Genomic DNA, 20190 nt, shown 5'->3' with positions numbered 1-20190 from the left:
AACTGAAATCTAAGCAGATACACAAGGGAATTATTTTTGTTATTTATAAGACAATAAGTGCCAGATTACGAGTGGTGCGCTAACAGTTACGCGCAAACGATACCAAGTTTGTCGCGGCTGTTTGCGTAATTCGGATGAAGCACTTGTATTACAAGTAGGAAGTTGAGCGCAACTGAATTTAACACACGTCGGAATAGCGTGATCTAAGAGCTCTGGTTAACTGTTTCTCAAAACAACAAAGTGTCACAAAACACATAAAAAATACACAGAAAAGTACAGTTACGCTCATAACACAATCTAATAAAAATTATTTTAAAAAAAATATTGCACAAAAAAGGTCTCAGGGGTTAGAAGATGTCAGATCTCAGGGGTTAGAAAAAAAAGACAGGCACATAGAGATACATACATATACATGTCTCAAGATGGATATGTAGGTATACATATGTGTATATATATATATATATATATATATATATATATTTATATATATGTGTGTGTGTGTGTACAGATGTATTCATGTATTTATATGTGTATATTTATGTATTTACAGACATATATACACATATGAACACATAAATACAAATGTATACATATATAGACATATAGAAGTGCATTGGAGACCTTTGCAGTCAAGTTGATGAAAACATGTTAAAGCATATTTATGCAATATTCATATTCCACATTCCAGTGTTTTTGACATAGTAGAATATGTTATAAGTATTTATAAATAGATATTCCTTTAAATATCTGTATATATCTATACCTATATATAATCATCTATATATTTAGGCATAGATATATATTGTACCAAAATACCATCAGATTTATGTAGAAATATGTATTTATACATAAATAGAATATATTCTGTTATGTAAAGAAAATTGGAATGTGAAATATTCATATTTTCATGTAGATTTAGAGCACCTGAGAATATGCAATCGGGTTTGCGCACGAGTGGGGTATTCGTTTTCCCCCACTTTTCTTGCTCCATTGACTTCTATGGGGGAATACGTTAACACGGTCGCAATATTCTACCTTCTGCATTTTGCGTACATCAGTTTAGCGTGCAAGTGAAAACCTTTCTACTTTCAACTTGTAAAACAAGTGCTACGCAACACACGAAAAAAGCTTACTTCTAGTGCAGGTAGCTCGTGAGCGGCATCGATAAATACCGCTCCACTCAAAACCTGGTCCTAAATCATTTATTCTATGAGAGAATTAAAAATTCACAAGCAGTCTATTCTCTAATAGAAACATAGATTTTGAAGGCAGAAAAGAACCATAGGCCCAGCAAGTCTGCCCAATATTTTCTAAATGTATTATCTTATCTAGTTCATAGGATAGCCTTATGCTTCTCCCAGGCAGTCCCCACAGTGTTTGTCATTACCAGGCAGAAGTTGCTTCAAGTCAGTACTTGACCTATTTTCACAAAGTTGACTAGTTTAAAAATGAAACTCACTCCGACTAACTTAAATATTAAGTAAGTTTAACTAACTTATAAATTGACTTCATTACACAGCAATCTGATTGGAAGGTAGCTGGTGTTTTGTGGATGGGGCCACATCAGGATGTGTAGGGCTGCAACTGTCGTGGATGGATTTGGTGGAGTTGGGGCATGTCATAGCAGAACTGGGGTAAGTTCTGGGCGGTGGCCCAAAGGTATTTTTGTGGGCAGGGTCAAAGCAGGAGGTGTCATGAAGATCTCATGATTTTAGGATGTCAGGGGTTAATTTTTATTTTTCTGCTGTATTTCCATGCTGTTTACAACTTCATATCAGAACTATTTGAGACAAGAAAATGAAATATTTTGGGAAGAGTGATTTTTATTACTTACATCTCGTTGAAATAGACACAAATATTTCTTATGGCCATCTTTGAACCTTGGAGATGCACCTCACTAGCCCCAATATTATGCACATATAAAATATAACTATAATGTCATTTCAAATCTGTCATCACATGTTAAATGAATCATATTAAAAAAGATGGTCCATTCATTATATACATTACCTAATTTTCCTCTAATTTACGTTGGCAGCTTTCGCTTTTGTTTCCATTTCGCCAGAAGGATTGGAGATCAGCTACAGTTTGCCACCTTATATTCAAATGTTCTGTAAATGGACACAGCAAAATAGTCCAGAATCTGAAAGTCCATTACTCATTTGAATGGGTTTTTCTCAGAACAGCTCTGAAATATGAAAACCCTGCAAAGTTTTTCTAATAAAATGGCAGTTCTCAATGTTTTTTTATGCAAGATACTGTTCATATCTTTGATAACCCTTTAAAGTTTTGCCTTTGCCCTTTCTCAGCTGACTTTATAATAAGACTACTATACTATAATAAGACTACTATACTATAATAAGACTACTCATCTTGGTTTTTTTTGTTTGTTTTTTTCAGATTCATTTTCTATGTCACTGTAATCCATTAGAATTGAAATTGTTTGCAATAATTAAACGGACATGACACTTAAAATGTTTCTTTCATGATTCACAGCTAGAGCATATAATTTCAAACAATTTTCCAAATTACTTCTGTTATCAAATTTGCTTAATTCTCTTGGAATACTTTGTTGAAGAAGAAGCAATGAACTGCTGAAAGCTATCTGAAAACAAATGGCGAGCCAATAACAAGAGACAAAATTATGTAGCCACCAATCAGTTGCAGCATTGCTGCTGTTGACCATATGTACATATGCAACAAAGGATATAAAGAGAACAAAACAAATTACATGTACATTGGAAAGTTGTTGAAAATTGTACGCTCTATCTGAATAATTTTTGATTCAGATAGGATTTCAGAAGCTCCATCCTATTGGCTGATTTTAATTTGAAGAATCAAATCAGCCAAAAGGAATGCAAAGTACGCCATTTTGAAACGGCTACCTTGCATTGAAGCTTCAGTGTACAGCGGGGACCGTATGAAGAGGACGCACCACGCTGGATGTCTTCGCCGCTCCGCGCCGCCGGGATGAGGAAAGAAGACACCCCCGCGATGGATGAAGATGTCACCGCCTGGATGAAGACTTCTTGCCGCCTGGATGTCCGGACTTCAGCAACAGCGAGTAGATATTCTGGGGTTAGTGTTAGGTATTTTTTTTATTTTTTGGAATTTTTTTTCAGATTAGGGTTTGGGCTTTTGAAAAAGAGCTAAATGCCCTTTTAAGGGCAATGCCCATACAAATGGGTAGATTATTATTTTTTTTTAGAGTTAGGTTTTTTTATTTTTGGGGTTGGGTGGGGTGATGGGTTTTACTGTTTGGGGGACTTTGTATTTTTTTACAGGTAAAAGAGTTGTTTAACTTAGGGCCATGCCCTACAAAAGGCCCTTTTAAGGGCTATTGGTAGTTTATTGTAGGCTAGGGGGTGTTTTTATTTTGGGGGGCTTTTTATTGTTATAGAGCTATTAGATTAGGTGTAATTGTTTTTATTTTTGATAATTTCAATTATTATTTTTTGTAAGCGTAGTGTTTTTTTATTTTTCGTAATTTAGTGTATTATAGTGTTAGGTTTTTTAAATTTTAAATTTAGATTTTTAATTGGTAGTTTTTTTTATTTTATTAGAATAATTATGTTAGGTTAATTTATAGTTTAAACTTAGTTTTTTTTTATTTAACAGGTAAGTTTTTATTTATATAAATATCTTTATATTGTATAGTTTAATTTAGTGTTTTGCATTGTGGGGGGGTGGCGGTTTAGGGGTTAATAGGTTTATTTAGTTGTGGAGATGTGGGAGGCCGGAGGTTTAGGGGTTAATAACTTTATTATAGTGTCTGCGATGTTGGGGAGTGGCAGAATAGGGGTTAATAGCTTATTATAGTGGTGGTGATGTCGTGGAGTGGCGGAATAGGGGTTAATAACTTTATTATAGTGGCGGTGATGTCGTGGAGTGGCGGAATAGGGGTTAATAACTTTATTAAAGTGGAGGTGATGTCGGGGAGCGGCAGATTAGGGGTTAATAACTTTATTTAGGTGTCAGCGATGTCGGGGTGGCAGATTAGGGGTGTTTAGACTTGGGGTTTATGTTAGGGTGGTAGGTTTAAACGTAACTTTTTTTTCCCCATAGACATCAATGGGATGTTTTTATGGAGAATTTTCATTCCGCGATCGCAGGTGTTAGTTTGATGTCTATGGGGGAAAGCGTGCACAAGCACATCGAAGCAGCCCTTTGATTTTGTGCGGTATGGAGCTTAATGCCACCATATCGCACGCACAAGGAGGCTTTTCATTAACTCGTAATAGCATCGCTACGGAGGGTGAAATAATGCACCTTTTTTACGTTAGTTTCGCACCCTATTTAGCACAAAACTCATAATCTAGGTGAATGATTCTTAAAATGTCTTAAAAAAATCTTAAAAAATATATCTTAAAAAACCTACATTCTACCCTGCCCTACTACAACGATTCATGAGATGTTTGTGAAAGTAAATGTAAATCTTTGTACAAGAGTTCGGCATTGAGGCCTCTAGGTGTAACTGTATCCATCTGGAAAATCCATTTGGATTCTGTAGTAAGGAGTCTATTTTCATAGTTACCTCCTCTCCAGTCTTTAGTTATTTTCTGGAGACCACAAAACCACTTATCTTTTGTACTGTTTTTATGTTTCTCTTTAAGCTTTAAACTTAGTGTTTCTTATTTTTTGTAATTGTTTATTATTTTTTGTAATTTTAGATTTTTTATTTTTTTTCGTATTGTTAGGTTTTTTTAAATTTGTAATTTAGATATTTTAATTGGTAGTATTTTTTATTTTCTTAGAATAGTAAGGTTAGGTTAATTTACAGTTTAATGTTAGGTTTATTTTTATTTCACAGGTAAGTTTTTATTTATTTAAAAATAGTTATATTGTAATTTTAATTTAAAGTTAGGGGGGTGTTAGGTTTAGGGGTTAATAGTTTAATTTAGTTTTTATGTGCGGAATGGACGTTGCGTTACAGGCTAAAATGCTTGCGGTATAGCTATACCGACACGAGTCGCAATAGCAGCGTTACTGCCATTACGCTGAAATTTCCATTTTTTCAGCGTTAAAAGCCGTAATGCAGACTTCCGGTGGGCGGGCAAAGAGTGAGGACGCAGGTAGAAGGAGCTCCGGAGACATAGACTGATAAACTCCTAAATCCTACACCTCAATAGCCCACAAAGCTCGCCAACCTTGACAGGTGACCTACTGGACCTGTCCGGACATTATTGCAGCACGGAGTCAAAGCCAACGGCTCCCCCACCGGAACGAGAAATCGCTAATAAGAAAAGTCGCGGCCGCGACGAAACAACTGCTAACACCTCACTGCTGCTCAGATTTCACCGCACTCAGATAACCTACAGTACCGGTCTTATAGGCTGCCAAGACAAACGCTATTAAGACCGAGGAGTGGCGGAGTGAGAGACCGGAGAAAAGCATAGAGGGGAGCCGCCATCTTGGAAACACAGCGGGTAAGAAACCGGGGCACTTAACATACAGCAAAACACATTTAAGGGCTGCGAACTGAACATAGCCAGACTCCCCTGCTGTGTGGTGCACATAAACTCTGGCATTGCTACCCGAACAGCCATACGACAGGCCAATCTTAAACACTTTTAGGCGAACTCTAAGCCACGTGGGCTGGCCTACACTGAGTACAGAGACGCTCCAAATACATGCACCGACCCGGTGTTACTACACATTGGGGAAATAGAAGTCCTATCACTGAGGAATGACAAGCGGGAATAAAAGTTTAAAAGCAGACACCCTCAGGCGTAGGGATCGACTATAAGCCACCTCCGAATGGACAATAAGACAAATAAAGAGAGAAGAGGGCTGACTATGCCGATTTTCTATATGGCTCTGAAAGATACTGAGAATAATGCACGATTTCTGGTTATGAAATAGGCCTTTCACACTGCGCTGCACCCCCCGCAATCCATACCTTATTACGGCACCTAGAGCCACTTACAGCGCAAACCACTTTCCCTGAGTGGAGGCACATTGCATGCAGAGGTACTACTCCAGCTTTGTGAAGACCACTGGTACAATGTCGAGCAGACAGAAACACCAAGACAGAAAAACCAAGGCTGTAGCAGAAATTCATACTGCAGAGGTTATGGCCACAGATGCTGCAGATGAAGAGACATTGGAAACCCACCCTATAGTGTCCCAAATATCAGCCCTGTTCCTGCCTAAAATAGAACAACTACAAACGGGAATGGATACTCTGTCATCTGAGTTTAAATCGTTCTCCTCAAGGCTCCAACATGTGGAACAAAGGGTGGGAGATGGAGAAATTAGGCAGCGAGAAAACTCCAGCAAAATAATAGCGCTTGAGGCCCAAAACAAGTTATTAACTGACAAACTCGACGACCTCGAAAACCGCTCAAGGCGGAACAACCTGCGCATTGTGGGACTGCCAGAAACTATCTCAAGCACTGACCTCCTAGAATTTGCAGAAAAAACCTTGCCCACTCTCTTGCACCTCTCATCTGAGGATATACCATGTGTAGCTGAGAGAGCCCACAGAATAGGGATCACTAACCAAGACCCAAAGACAACCAGGGGACCCAGACAAGTGATGATACGCTATCTTAATTTCAAAGATAAAATCACGATCTTGAGAGCCTATCGTCAATGTTCCCCATTGCTGTTTGAGGGGAAGAAAATCCTCATCTTCCAAGATTACTCTGCCGAGATCTCCAGGAGAAGAAGGGAGTTCTCTCCCTACTGCAAATCGCTGATTGAGGCAGGGAGATCTGTGTCCCTGCTGTTCCCAGCAAAACTTAAACTACAGACTCAACAGGGAATTAAGTTTTTCGACGACCCTAAACATCTGCGAAAGTTCCTGAGACTTGAACAAGAGCTAGCTGACAAGGAAGCCTGAAAGGATGGAGAACCCAATCTGAGGGACTGGTAACATGCTAAGACCTGTTGATAAGCACTGAGAGGGAGGAAAATTAGAAAAATTTACTAATGAGACACCCACATTTACATGAGTCTACCTCACTAAAAGACTTTATGGAAGGGAACACCCCTCTCCCTCATTATGTTGATAACTTTTGTTGTCTTTCAGTGGTTAATATGGTAACATGAACGCCTTTGGGAATATGTTTGTTCATTTGTTCTGTTTCATACTGCAAATACCTTTTAGCTTATAATTTTGGTGAGCGGCCAGTAGAAAAGTATTAGAGGCTACCGAATGACATGATTGATTACCTAGCTCTAGCTCCCAAGCTCCCCCACTATGAAGGTCATTCACCTAAGGAGAGGGTACCCTCCAGCACACTACTAGTACCAGTGCCCCTATACATTATACTCCCCTCCTATGCTGGCCCCCGCTGGCAGGCGGGCGGAGAGGATCACATGCTAGAACTGATAGGCTGACTTCCACCAATACAAATTACACATATGGGAGACACGTACTCTGAGGAGAGGTGACCCTTTCTGGCCCTAGATAATAGAGGGATGCGAAACACGAAGGTAGTCACAATCACATCATTAAGGTAGAGACCTGACCTGAACAACTGAGGGGAAAATCATTCTCAACATACCAAAGTAGAACAACTAAAGGGGATAAAGTGCAGCAAAGTAATGAATAAGTTTATACACAGTTATTGATTTAGACGCTAAGTGATTGCTATTTCAATGGAAAGAAAAAACCAATTGGTTCTGTTTTCTAAAAGCTATCTGTTGAAATGTCTGTTTAATTTGTTTTCAATGTTGTTAATCGTGTTGTTTTTATTTTTAGTTAGCTGGAAGGATGCTCTCCTCTTCCCCCGGGACTCTCCGACAAAGGGAAATGTTCTTAGTCTGAAATCTGGTGGTAAAGTACAAACAAGACACCTAAAATGTTTCTTACACATTGTGTTATCGGACCTACGTGTAATCAATTTCTTATCCTACATTCCATCCACAAACCGAGTTACAGATGACACATAACCTACATATTATGAGCTGGAATGTGGGAGGCATAACCTCTCCGCAAAAACGCAGATCTATCCTGCGTTACCTAAGATCTAGAAAAGTTGACATAGCCATATTAGAGGAAACACATTTGACGAACCTTGAACACAAAAAATTGCAACAGGGCTGGGTGGGAGAAGTTATATATACCCCATACGAACTGAGATGAGCTAGAGGTGTGGCTATACTACTTAGAAAACACCTGACGTACACTATCACTAAGACCGACATAGATCAGGAGGGGAGATTTGTAATGCTTCAATTAGAGGTCATGGGAGTCCCCTTTGCTCTGGTAGGAGTGTATGGGCCACAAAGACAGAAACAACATTTCTGGAGGGGATTACACGCTAAGATAATGCAGTTTACCACGCTGCCCACTGTTGTCGGAGGAGATTTCAATATTGCTCCTCAGGTCCCTGCCGATAGATTCTATAACCCAGATAAGAAAGCCGTTACCCCTCAGAGTTTTAGAAACTCCAAAAAAGAATCCCTAATACTTCATAATTTCAAGAAAACCTTAGGGCTACAAGATATCTGGAGAGCCAGATACCCGGAGCAGAGGGATTTTACCTGCATGTCAGTAGCAAAGGACACCATGGCCAGACTTGATTATTTTCTGATATCCACAGAGCTATGCCCCAGAGTGTTGGGAGCTGAGATAGACCCAATAACGATCTCAGATCATGCCCCAATAGCAGTCAAGATCCAACTTAGTCCCGGGAGGGGGAAAACCAATAGGTGGGTGTTCCCAGCGTATTTATGTAAAGACCCCAACTTCTATAGACACATCCTCGGGGAATGGCTGGCATTTGCAGAGACCAATCAATTGCATGCAGGTGACCCTATACTGTTCTGGGAAACAGCTAAGGCTGTCTTGAGGGGGGTTATCTCGGCTTACGCCGCAAACATCAAGAAAAAGAGCAGGGCACAGTCAGAACTCCTACTAGCACAGATCTTAAATGCGAGGAATAAATATCTTAGGAACCCAAACACAATCAACAGACTCAAATACAAGGACATTAAGCGAGCAAGAGATGACTATATACTCCAACAAACCAATAAAACTCACTCTAAAATACAGGCTAGGTACTATAGGTTCGGAAGCAAGACGGGAAGACTGCTAGCGAGAATGACGAAATTGTCGACAAAAAGAAATCCTATACTGGCTATTAAGCAGGGCGACGTAGTTTTGAATAGGGAGGAAGACATCCAAAGGGCATTTACTGACTTTTACAAAGATCTCTACTCACCACAGGAGGTACTGCCAAGGGATATAGACAGATTCTGGGAACAGTTGCAGATACCAACGATTGACAGAGCCCAACTTGACAGCCTCAATAGCCCCGTTACTTTGAACAAAATTCTGACCATAATTAAGGATCTAACATTAGAGAAAACTCCAGGGCCTGATGGCTTGCCAGCAGAGTTTTATAAAATAATGGGAACCGATATAGGCCCGACTTTGACGCAGCTGTTCAATGGTCTCCTCAGTGGTGAAGTTAGACCCTCCCCCAGGTTTGCGGAAGCCAATATCAGTATTATTCCAAAGGAGGGTAGAGACCCCCTTTTAACACAGTCATACCGTCCTATTTCCCTGCTTAATCAGGACTACAAAATCCTAACTAAACTCCTTGCAAACAGGCTAGCAAATATACTCCCGACATTAGTACACGAGGACCAGACGGGTTTCGTTAAGGGGAGATCTTCAGTACTTAACATCCGAAGAGTCCAAACAATTATCCAACACTATTGGAACATAACGCAACATAACCAGAACATAGCGACACATGACGAGGCAGCCCTACTATTCTTAGACGCTGAAAAAGCCTTTGATAAGGTCTTGTGGGAACATTTATACACCACCATGGGCAAGATGGGCATCGAAGGTGCATTTGTCAGAGCAATTGAGAATCTTTATAGAGAACCCCAAGCATCCCTCCTAATCAATGGCACACCTACCAGACCCTTCACACTCCATAGAGGCACTAGACAGGGCTGCCCTCTCTCCCCACTCCTTTTTGACCTGGCTATAGAGCCCCTGGCAATAAAAATTAGGCAGACAATGCAGGGGATGCGCATAGGCGAGTCGACCTTACATGTCTCGCTCTTTGCTGATGACATGGTGTTATACGTACAAGACCCTCAAAAAAATATTCCAAAATTGATGGAAATAATCAATGAATTCGGCTTAGTCTCTGGATACAAAGTCAACACTGACAAAACTGAACTACTCTGGTTATTGTCAAAAGGTAAAAAACAAATTCCCGGCTATGACTTTAGGATAGTGGAGGGTAACTTCAAATATTTAGGTATTACACTACACACAGACCCACGCAGATGGTACTCTATTAACTATGGTCCCTTGCTTAAACAATTAGACAGCCTGATTGGGGGGTGGACTTTGCTGCCCTTGAACCTATCGGGAAGGGTGGGACTTATAAAGATGATCTATTTCCCCAAACTGCTTTATTTTTTCCAGACTCTGCCAGCAATACTGTGAAAATCAGACTTAAATCACATTAAGGGAAAGGTGCTTAAATTTATTTGGAACAACAAGAAACACAGGGTCAGTTTTCTCAAGCTTACCGCCCCAAGGGAGATGGGGGGATTAGCACTACCAAACTTTGAACTATACAACTGGGTGGCCCAATGTAAATTTGTTATTGACTGGCTGACGGGACGGGGAAAGTTCTCTGACCCTAGGTTGGAAAATGAACTGACGAAACCATGGGCTTTAGAGATGATCCCACACATGACCCAAACCCAAGCGACCAAACACTTAAAAGACATGGAGCTCCTGGCCCAACCGGCGAGAGCTTGGAGACAGTTTTGCAAGACACTAGGGGGCAACCACAGATTGACCGCATATTTGCCATGGTGCGGTAACCCTGAGTTCCCTGCAGGTATATCGACTAAAGCTTTTCTTCAGTGGAAGAGCCAGGGACTTCGCACAGTAGGTCAAACAATGACAAGGGAGGGGGGACTCATGCAGACTTTTGAAACCCTAAGAAACACGTTTGACCTGCCCAGAACACATCACTACGCTTACTTGCAAGCCAGACATTACTTTGACACACTACGGAGGGAGGGGAACAACAAAGACCAAACAGCTATAAAACAAAGCATAGAGTTAGCTCGACATGGCATCACCTCTATAGCACCATTGTACACAAAGATGAACAGACTAGCGGGGACAGCCTGCATAGACAAGATAGCCTCCATTTGGAGTGATAGGCTTGCAAAAGATGTGACAGCGGCGGAAGTTGAGAAAAGCATCAGTAGAGTAAAGTTAGCAACTCTCTCCTCAGAGGTGAGAGAATCCCATTTTAAGCTAATACACGACAGCTATGTTACCCCTGGGAAATTCCAGAGATGGAAGGCAGACAGGGACAGTAAGTGTCCTAGGTGCAGTCTGATAGACGCGGATATTGAACACATGGTGTGGAACTGTCCTAAACTAGTCAGATTCTGGAAGATGACGGCACACTGGGTAAAGACAAAAATACAATGTCCCTGTGGAGATTGGACATTTCAGAATGTAGTATTCCTTGACTTCTTAGGCCTACCCAAACATATTAAACTACTTATCTCTAATATAGTATTGATGGCGAGACATCTGATCTTCCAAAATTGGCTCAAACGAAATCCACCCACTGTTACACAGCTAAAGCAGGCGTTGCTAAAACAACTTTTTATTTAGCAAGCAGACGGCTTAGGAGACATGAATGCTAGGGTTCAGTCCTTCTTTAACAAATGGGGACCCTTTATTCACACACTACCAGATACTTCGCGTACTATAATCATTGCACCATTTAAGAACACAGAATACGTTTTAGAGGCAACATTGCGAGGAGACTGGTAGACTAGTTCAGAGAAGTTCCCGGGGGGGGGGGGGGGAGGAGGTTGTCGGAGAGTGAACTATGCCAGCTGAGAGTTAGGAAGTTAATATTATTTTGTGTTTAAGGTAAAAAGAAAAATTGTGCACGATGGAAATTTGTTTTTGTTTTTTCTTTTTTTCTTTTGCTCATTTCTTTTATCACTTTTCAAGATCCAGGCTACAGTATTGACATGACAACTGTTTTATAATTGATGTTATCATTTGCCATGTAATCATATATTACGTAAATACTACCGAATGTAATTACTTCCATCTGTCTGTTGCACTTGAAAAATAAAGATATTTAAAAAAAAAAAAAAGCCGTAACGCAAAACTCGTAATCTAGGTGTAACTAAGGAGTTGATTTCTATTTAATTTACTCACTTCTCTTATAGTGTAATTTATAAGAGATTTATCATAGCCCAGCTCTAAAAATCTGTCTTTAAGTACTAGTGCTTGTTTTTTGAAGTCTTCATCCTGTCTACAGTTCTTACGAACTCTCTATATCTGGCCTTTTGGAATATTTGTTTTCCACCTTTCTAGATGGCAGCTAGTATAATGGAAGTATATGTGGGTCCTACTCTCTTCAGAAGTGAATTTCAAATTTGCTTCATTGTGGTTCATTACATATTAGATAAAATTAAGAGATTCTTCTAAACCCTTCTAAATCATAAAAATGTCGTCAATGTACCGCTTATATAGGACCAGATTCGCACTTATGGGACATGACTCCCAAAAGATGTTTTCCCATTTTACCATGTACAAGTTCGCATAGCTTGGTGCGAATCTGGTCCCCATAGCGGTATCACAGATTTAATTATAAAAGACCCCATCAAAGTTAAAATAAGTATGCGTTAAAATGTATAAAATACCATCTAAAATAAAATCTCTCTTTTCTTTAAATCTGTGAAAGAATATCACAAACAGAGGGCACCTCCTGGTATAATACTGTGATTACAGTGGGATGTATAGATGTCTTGTATTGTAATTATAATCACAAGAGTGGCAGCACCCTTTTGTGCTGTGTGGAGCAGACTGGGATCTCTCAGTGTCCCAGCTCACTGGTCCCTGATCAGGAGAGGTACAATTCCCACAGGTTCCTGGTGTCAGCTCAGGATAGGATGAAAAGCTTAGGCTTCCATTAAGTAAAATATTTGTTTATTTAAAATGCAAAATAAAAACTGAGTTTTTATACACTTTGGGTGAGAGTTTGCACCCTCAGTTTTTATACACTTTGGGTGAATGTTTGCACCCTCAGTTTTTATTTTGCATTTTAAATAAACAAATATTTTACTTAATGGAAGCCTGAGCTTTTTATCCTATCCTGGGCTGACACTGGGAAACTGTGGGAATTGTACCGCTCCCGATCAGGGACCAGTGAGCTGGGACACTGAGAGATCCCAGTCTGCTCAACTCAGCACAAAAGGGTGCTCCCATTCTTATCTATACATCCCACTGTAATCACAGTATTATACCAGGAGGCACCCTCTGTTTGTGATCGTCTTTTACAGATTTTTTGCCTTGGATTCCTTTTACTTCTAGAAGCCGAGATCTAAGTTATAGATTTCATCAATTCTGCTTGGAACTTTACTTCTCATTGACCATATATATGGTCCCCATTTGGACTCAGATAAGATTTTGTACTTATGTTTTATTGCTTATGATTTATGTTTGATTCTATATTCATTGCCATTGTGATTGATATTGTATTAGCCATCTTTTACAAAAGCATTTATTATAACACTCATGAACCTATTCGCCCCCTAGAGTTGAACATGATAGTGTTATCAACAGTTTATTATCTTTAGATACTTGTTTATTTTTTAAGAGAAAAGATCTAATGTGTCAATACCCTTATCATGCGGTATTCTTGTATATAGAGATGACACATCACAAGTGGCGGAAAAATAGTCATCTTGCCATTTTATATCTTTGGTTAGATTCGATAGTTGTGTGGAATCTCTAAGATAAGAGTCTAACTTATTGACATATTTTTATAAACAGATGTCTATATATTCGGACAGATTACTTGTCAGAGATTCTATGCCCGATATTATCTGTCTACCTGGGGGGTTCTTTGTACATTTATGTACCTTTGGAAGGTAATACAATATCGGGATTCGTGGAAAGGTCAGAGAGAAATATTTGTACTCATTCTCATTAAGAACCTTAAGTTCCTTATTTCTATTCAGTAAAGTGATTAACTCTTTCTTATATATCTCAGTCGGGTGAATGCTGAGGGAGGTTTTTTAAGGAATCAGTGGGAATTTATAGACAAAGGGAGGGAAAAGAAAAGAAAGACTCTAGATACTCAAGATACTCCAGCAAAAAGGAGATTTATTGAGGAGGAAGAGATAGAATAACTGATGACTTAATACCAGATAATAAGAACATAATCAGAAAGAGAAAGAAAAATAAACAGGTAAAACAAATAAAGATCAGAAAAGGAACAAAAAAGGTTAATGGGAATATTTTTGGGACTTCACCTATAGAAAAAGGTACTGTTCCAGAAAATAAGAACATCTCCACTCAGAACACAAATGGTGAGAATAGATCAGAACTTAAAAGGTATTTTTAATATAAGTGGAGTACCCTTAACAATAGAGGAGACAAAAGTTTTAGGGTATGGTTTGTCATTTGCCACATCTTGAAGCCTTAATAAGTTCAGACATATGTCCATTTACAGGACTTTGTAAGAAAGATCACATTAAATAGAGACTTCCTCAAAGACAATGCAGAAAGAGAGATTAGCCATAAAATAATGAAATCTAATACAGAAAGATCCTATAACACACAGATGGGAGACAGTACCGATGAATCTTCACATACACATTTGAAAAATAAATCTGATTTCTATTCAACATGGTGTAAGGATCCAGCCATCGAAACATTTGAAAGAGCTGTCAGTGAAGATTTAAGGAGATTAAATATGAAAAAGGCCAATAAATACCAACAGAACTTATCCTCACACCAAATGAAAGCTTTGAGGAATCTAGAGAAAAATAAAAACATTATGGTTAAACCTGCCGATAAGGGCAGTGGCATAGTACTTCTCTGTAGAGAAGACTATATAAAAGAGTCCAATAGGATACTGGGGGACAGAGACACATACTAGATTCTAAAAAGAAACCCGACTGAGATATATAAGAAAGAGTTAATCACTTTGCTAAATAGAAATAAGGAACTTAAGGTTCTCAATGAGAATGAGTACAAATATTTATCTCCGTCCTTTCCACTAATCACAATATTTTATTACCTACCAAAGGTACATAAATGTACAAAGAACCCCCCCAGGTAGACCGATAATAATCTAATAAGTAAGTAATCTGTCCGAATATACAGTATAGGCATCTGTTTACAAAAATATGTCAATAAGTTAGACCTTTATCTTAGAGATTCCACACAACTATTGAATCTAACCAAAGATATAAAATGGCAAGATGACTATATTTTCTTCACTTGTGACCTGTCATCTCTATATACAAGTATACCGCATGATAAGGGTAGTGACACCATTAAATCTTTTCTCTTAAAAGATGAACAACTATCTAAAGAAAAGAAAGATTTTATTTTAGATGGTATTTTATACATTTTAATGCATAATTATTTTAACTTTGATGGGGTCTTTTATAATCAAATCTCTTAATCTTATCTTAGATGTAATGAACCACAATGAAGCAAATTTGAAATTCACTTCTGAGGAGTAGGACACATAGACTTCCTAGATGTATCTCTATATAGCACAGATAAAAGGATAAAATCCAAAACCTTTTTTAAAAAAGTAGATTGCAACAACTACATCCATTATACTAGTTGCAATCTAGAAAGGTGGAAAATAAATATTCCAAATGGCCAGATACAGAGAATTTGTAAGAACTGTAGTCAGGATGAAGACTTCCAAAAACAAGCACTAGTACTTAAAGACAGATTTTTAGAGCGGGGCTATGATGAATCTTTTATAAATGACACGATAAGAGAAGTGAGTAAATTAAATAGAAATCAACTCCTCACATACAAAACTAGGCCTGAAAGATCAAGTACTATAACTGATGAGAAATTGGAGGTCCCCTTTATTACAGAATACAGTACAATTAATAATTTTATTAAAATAATTATCTCTAAGCACTGGCACTTTTTACATAATGACAGCATTTTGAGAGATAAAATAAGCGAGAAACCTAATTTTATTTTTAGAAAAATGAAAAATCTGAAAAACATCTTGGCACCGAGTAAACTATCATCAACCAATGAGAATATGAGACAGGTTGATTTAGTAGGTGCCAAGGTATTTGGTTTCTTTCCGTCTCTATCCTATAAGGCCTGCAAATTTGGTAAAAAGTTAAAAATGTTACATCGCATGTGAATGGACAGGAATATACTATTAGAGACACAATTAGATGTTGTGACACGGGTGTCATTTACATGATCTAATGTGGATGTGGCCTACAGTATATTGGCCAAACCTCACAACCCCTTAGGGACCGAATTAGAGAACATCTATTACAGATAAAGGATCCTAAACATGATTTTTCAATATATAAACATTTTAAAGAGAAACATAAAAACAGTACAAAAGATATGTGGTTTTGTGGTCTCCAGAAAATAGCCTGGAGAGGAGGTAACTATGAAAAAAGACTCCTTACTACAGAATCCAAATTGATTTTCCTGATGGATACAGTTACGCCTAGAGGCCTCAATGCCGAACTCTTGTACAAATATTTACATTTACTTTCACAAACATCTCATGAAATCAATAAGATGAGCGGACCGGAAGTGGAGCGATAGTGACGTTCGTTTACGTTTTTTGACTTGGACCGGAAGTGACATCATTGAACGCTGACCGAAAAACGGAATTGGAACTGTTTTTTTTCTAATTTTGGCGCCAAAACCATAGGGAAACGTCCTTTTTTTGTTAACAAAGTGATCACAATCAAAGAGCCAAGACTGTTAATTGACACAAGAGTTGATCTCCATTTTCCTACAATGAAACTATGAGCTGCCGATAATGAATGCGATTTCTGAAAGATTAAATGGGATAATGGAGTCCATGGGGCTGATTTATCAAGGGCCGAATGGCCCCTGATGCCCCTGTTTCCACGTGAGCCTTCAAAATCGCCGGAAACAGCAGTTAAGAAGTAGCGGTCTTAAGACAGCAATCAACCCGATCTCATATGATCGGGTTGATTGACACCCCCAGCTAGTGGCCAGAACTGCTTGTGCAATGCTAAATGCCGACAGCGTATGCTGTCAGCATTCAGCGATGTCTGTCGGACATTTGATAACTTGGCCCCCATGTGTGTGTTTTGCAATTGGATAAAGCTGTGTTTATAATAAACAATATGAATATAATTTGTATATGGGCATCATGGTATGTTTTATCAATAATGTTTTTCAAACTTTTAATATGTAATGCATTGTTGCTTCTGAGCCTACCTAGGTATGCTCTTAACAAACGATACCAGGAGAACAAAATACATTTGATAAAACAAGTAAACTTGAAAGTCTTTTAAAATTGCATGCTCTAGTCTACACGATCCATGAAAGCAAGCACTGGGTAATATGTTAGCATTTTATAGATAATTGATGTAATAATACTGGCAGTTAACCTCAAAATTTAAAATAGATTTTATCTGCCTATGTGGACTGACCAAAAGTCAGTATCTAAATTATTACCATATCTGAGGTATTCAGTTAAAAACCCCAATTTTTTCTTTCATAATTCAGATAAAGCATACAGTTTCAAATAACTTTTCAATTTGCTTCTATTATCAAATGGGCTTTGTTCTCTCTGTATCCTTTGTTGAAGGAACATCAATGCACAGCTGGGAGTTAGCTGAACACATCACATGAACTAATCACAAGAAGATTATATGTGCAGTCACCGATCAGCTGCTAGTTCTCAGTAGTTCATTGCTGATCCTTCAACAAAGGGTACCAAAAGAATAAAGCTTATTTGATATTAGAAGTAAATTTGAAAGCTGTTTAAAATCACATGCTCTTTCTGAATCCTGAAAGAGAAATTTGGGGTGTTATGTCCTTTTAATCTACATTACCATCTGCTTTTCATACTTGTATTTTACCTTTGATATCAATTACAAATCATTTGATAGTGATTAGAGCTATCTTTTTATTTACTATTTAGTATCTTATTCTTGTAAACAGATCCTGCATAGCTGATTTTTATTTGGTGGTTAATATTCTCCATTTCATTCGGCATGCATTTCATTAAATCTGCATTTCTAAGGGAAATAATACTCATATGCTAAATCACTTGAAAGTGATACAGCATAACTGTAAAAAGCTGACACAGCCTTTGCTGTGATCTCATGAGATTTCACTAAAATCTCATGAGATTTCATTTAACTTACTTAAACTGAATAGGACAATAACATGACTGTGTCTGCACATGACAGATGCACACTCCCACGCTTGTCCTGGGACAAGCATCCTGACTGGCTGCTTAAAGTGTATGTAAAGTTTCACAAATGAAAGCCCTGTTTTTAAAAATACTATTAAAAACAGGGGTACTTTTATTCATGAAAGTTTACATTGCAGCCGTTTTTTAAAAAACTTACCTTTTCTTCCTTGCAAGCGCGTAACACTGTAGAAGCGGTTCCCCTGGCCCCAGGTCGTCACTTCTTACGTCAGAAATGACGAATCCGGCTTTCTCCAATATTTGCTCTGGCAATGTTTGCCCTGGGGGGAAGCCGTTATTGGAGGAAGCTGTATTCCTCATTTCTGACGTAAAAAGAGACAACCTGGGGGGGGGGGGGGGATCGCTGCTCCGATGTTCCACGCTTGCAAGGAAGAAAAGGTAAGTATTTTTAAAAAATAGCTGCAATGTAAACTTTCGGGAATGAAAGTGTCCCTGTTTTTAATAATATTTTTAAAAACAGGGCTTTCATTCGTGAAACTTTACATTCACTTTAAAGTCTCTTTACACTGCGTTGTGAATACTTAGAAAATTTGAGGTAAAATATCTTTTTTTTTACATAGAAATGTTCAGGTGATACATTTCTAGTCAACTCTTTACAGCTATGCTGCATCACTTTCATGTGCTTCAATATTTGGGTATCATGTCATGTCCCTTTAAAGGGACACTGAACCTAAATTTTATCTTTAATGATTCGGATAGAGCATGACATTGTAAGCAACTTTCTAATTTACTCCTATTATTACATTTTCTTCATTCTCTTGGTATCTTTATTTGAAATGCAAGAATGTAAGTTTAGATGCCAGCCCATTTTTGGTGAACAACCTGGGTTGTTCTTGCTGATTGGTGGATAAATTCATCCACTAATAAAAAAAGTGCTGTCCAGAGTGCTGAACCAAAAAAAAAGCTTATATGCTTTCTTTTTCAAATAAAGATAGCAAGAGAATGAGAAAAAATGATAATAGGAGTAAATTAGAAAGTTGCTTAAAATTGCATACTCTATCTGAATCATGAAAGAAAAAATTTGGGTTCAGTGTCCCTTTAACTTGTGGAATCATTTGGACAAAAAACAAAACAGAGCAAGTGGAAATGCTGTGAATTACACAAAACCAGCTGCTACTAAAATAGCAAAATACAAATAGCTCTTCTAAAAAGTATTTAAAGAACTGTAAGCAAATTAATCATTATGTTGGTTTGTTCAACAGTAATAAATTACATGAGATTGTCTGTGTTACCTTGACTCAGTATAGAGAATGTCTGATAACTGGGAAATAAAACTATGACTGGTAACTCCCTACTACCTCACAATATTTAAGTCTGAATATTGTTGAAAACATTAGGAAATAATTATTTTATGAATACAGCTAAACTTTATATTTGTAATCTGTATTATGCATTTTAATTGGAATTACTTTAATAACATCAAAATGATGTCCATTACATCAGCAACTTTTAAATATAGGAAAGTAAAATCCAACTCCAAAACCTCTATTTATAACTAATGCATTATTAAAAAGTACTGAATATCAAAATAGCAAAAAAACATTTTAAAACTGTTACTATATTAATGATTTGTAAACATTTAAATCCTGGTATATACTGTATATGTTTCTCTTGTCTCACATCATTTGTTGCAAGTTAGGGCTAGTTGTAAATGAGTTTGTCCGCTACTAGCATATACAGGATGTGCAGTCTGCAGCATTTTGAAGGAAACCTAGGTTACAGAATTTGCTTGTACACTTTTTAAACAAAAGCAAGAAATGTTTAATGTCCCTTTAATTGATAGGCTAATGTTTCCACAGCTCTAGTTCACATGCACTCCTAACTGGCCAATATATAAAGGATAAACCAATCACCATAACTGACCTACTGAACAACCTCTGAAGGGAAATACTTAAAGGGACATAGAACTTCTGGATACAAGTATAATAAAATGGTTACTGCTCACTATGCAATT

The sequence above is a fragment of the Bombina bombina genome, chromosome 3, assembly GCF_027579735.1.
Source record: "Bombina bombina isolate aBomBom1 chromosome 3, aBomBom1.pri, whole genome shotgun sequence".
Classification (NCBI taxonomy): domain Eukaryota; kingdom Metazoa; phylum Chordata; class Amphibia; order Anura; family Bombinatoridae; genus Bombina; species Bombina bombina.
The sequence above is the reverse complement of the archived record's forward strand: the minus strand, read 5'-3'. Positions refer to the sequence as shown.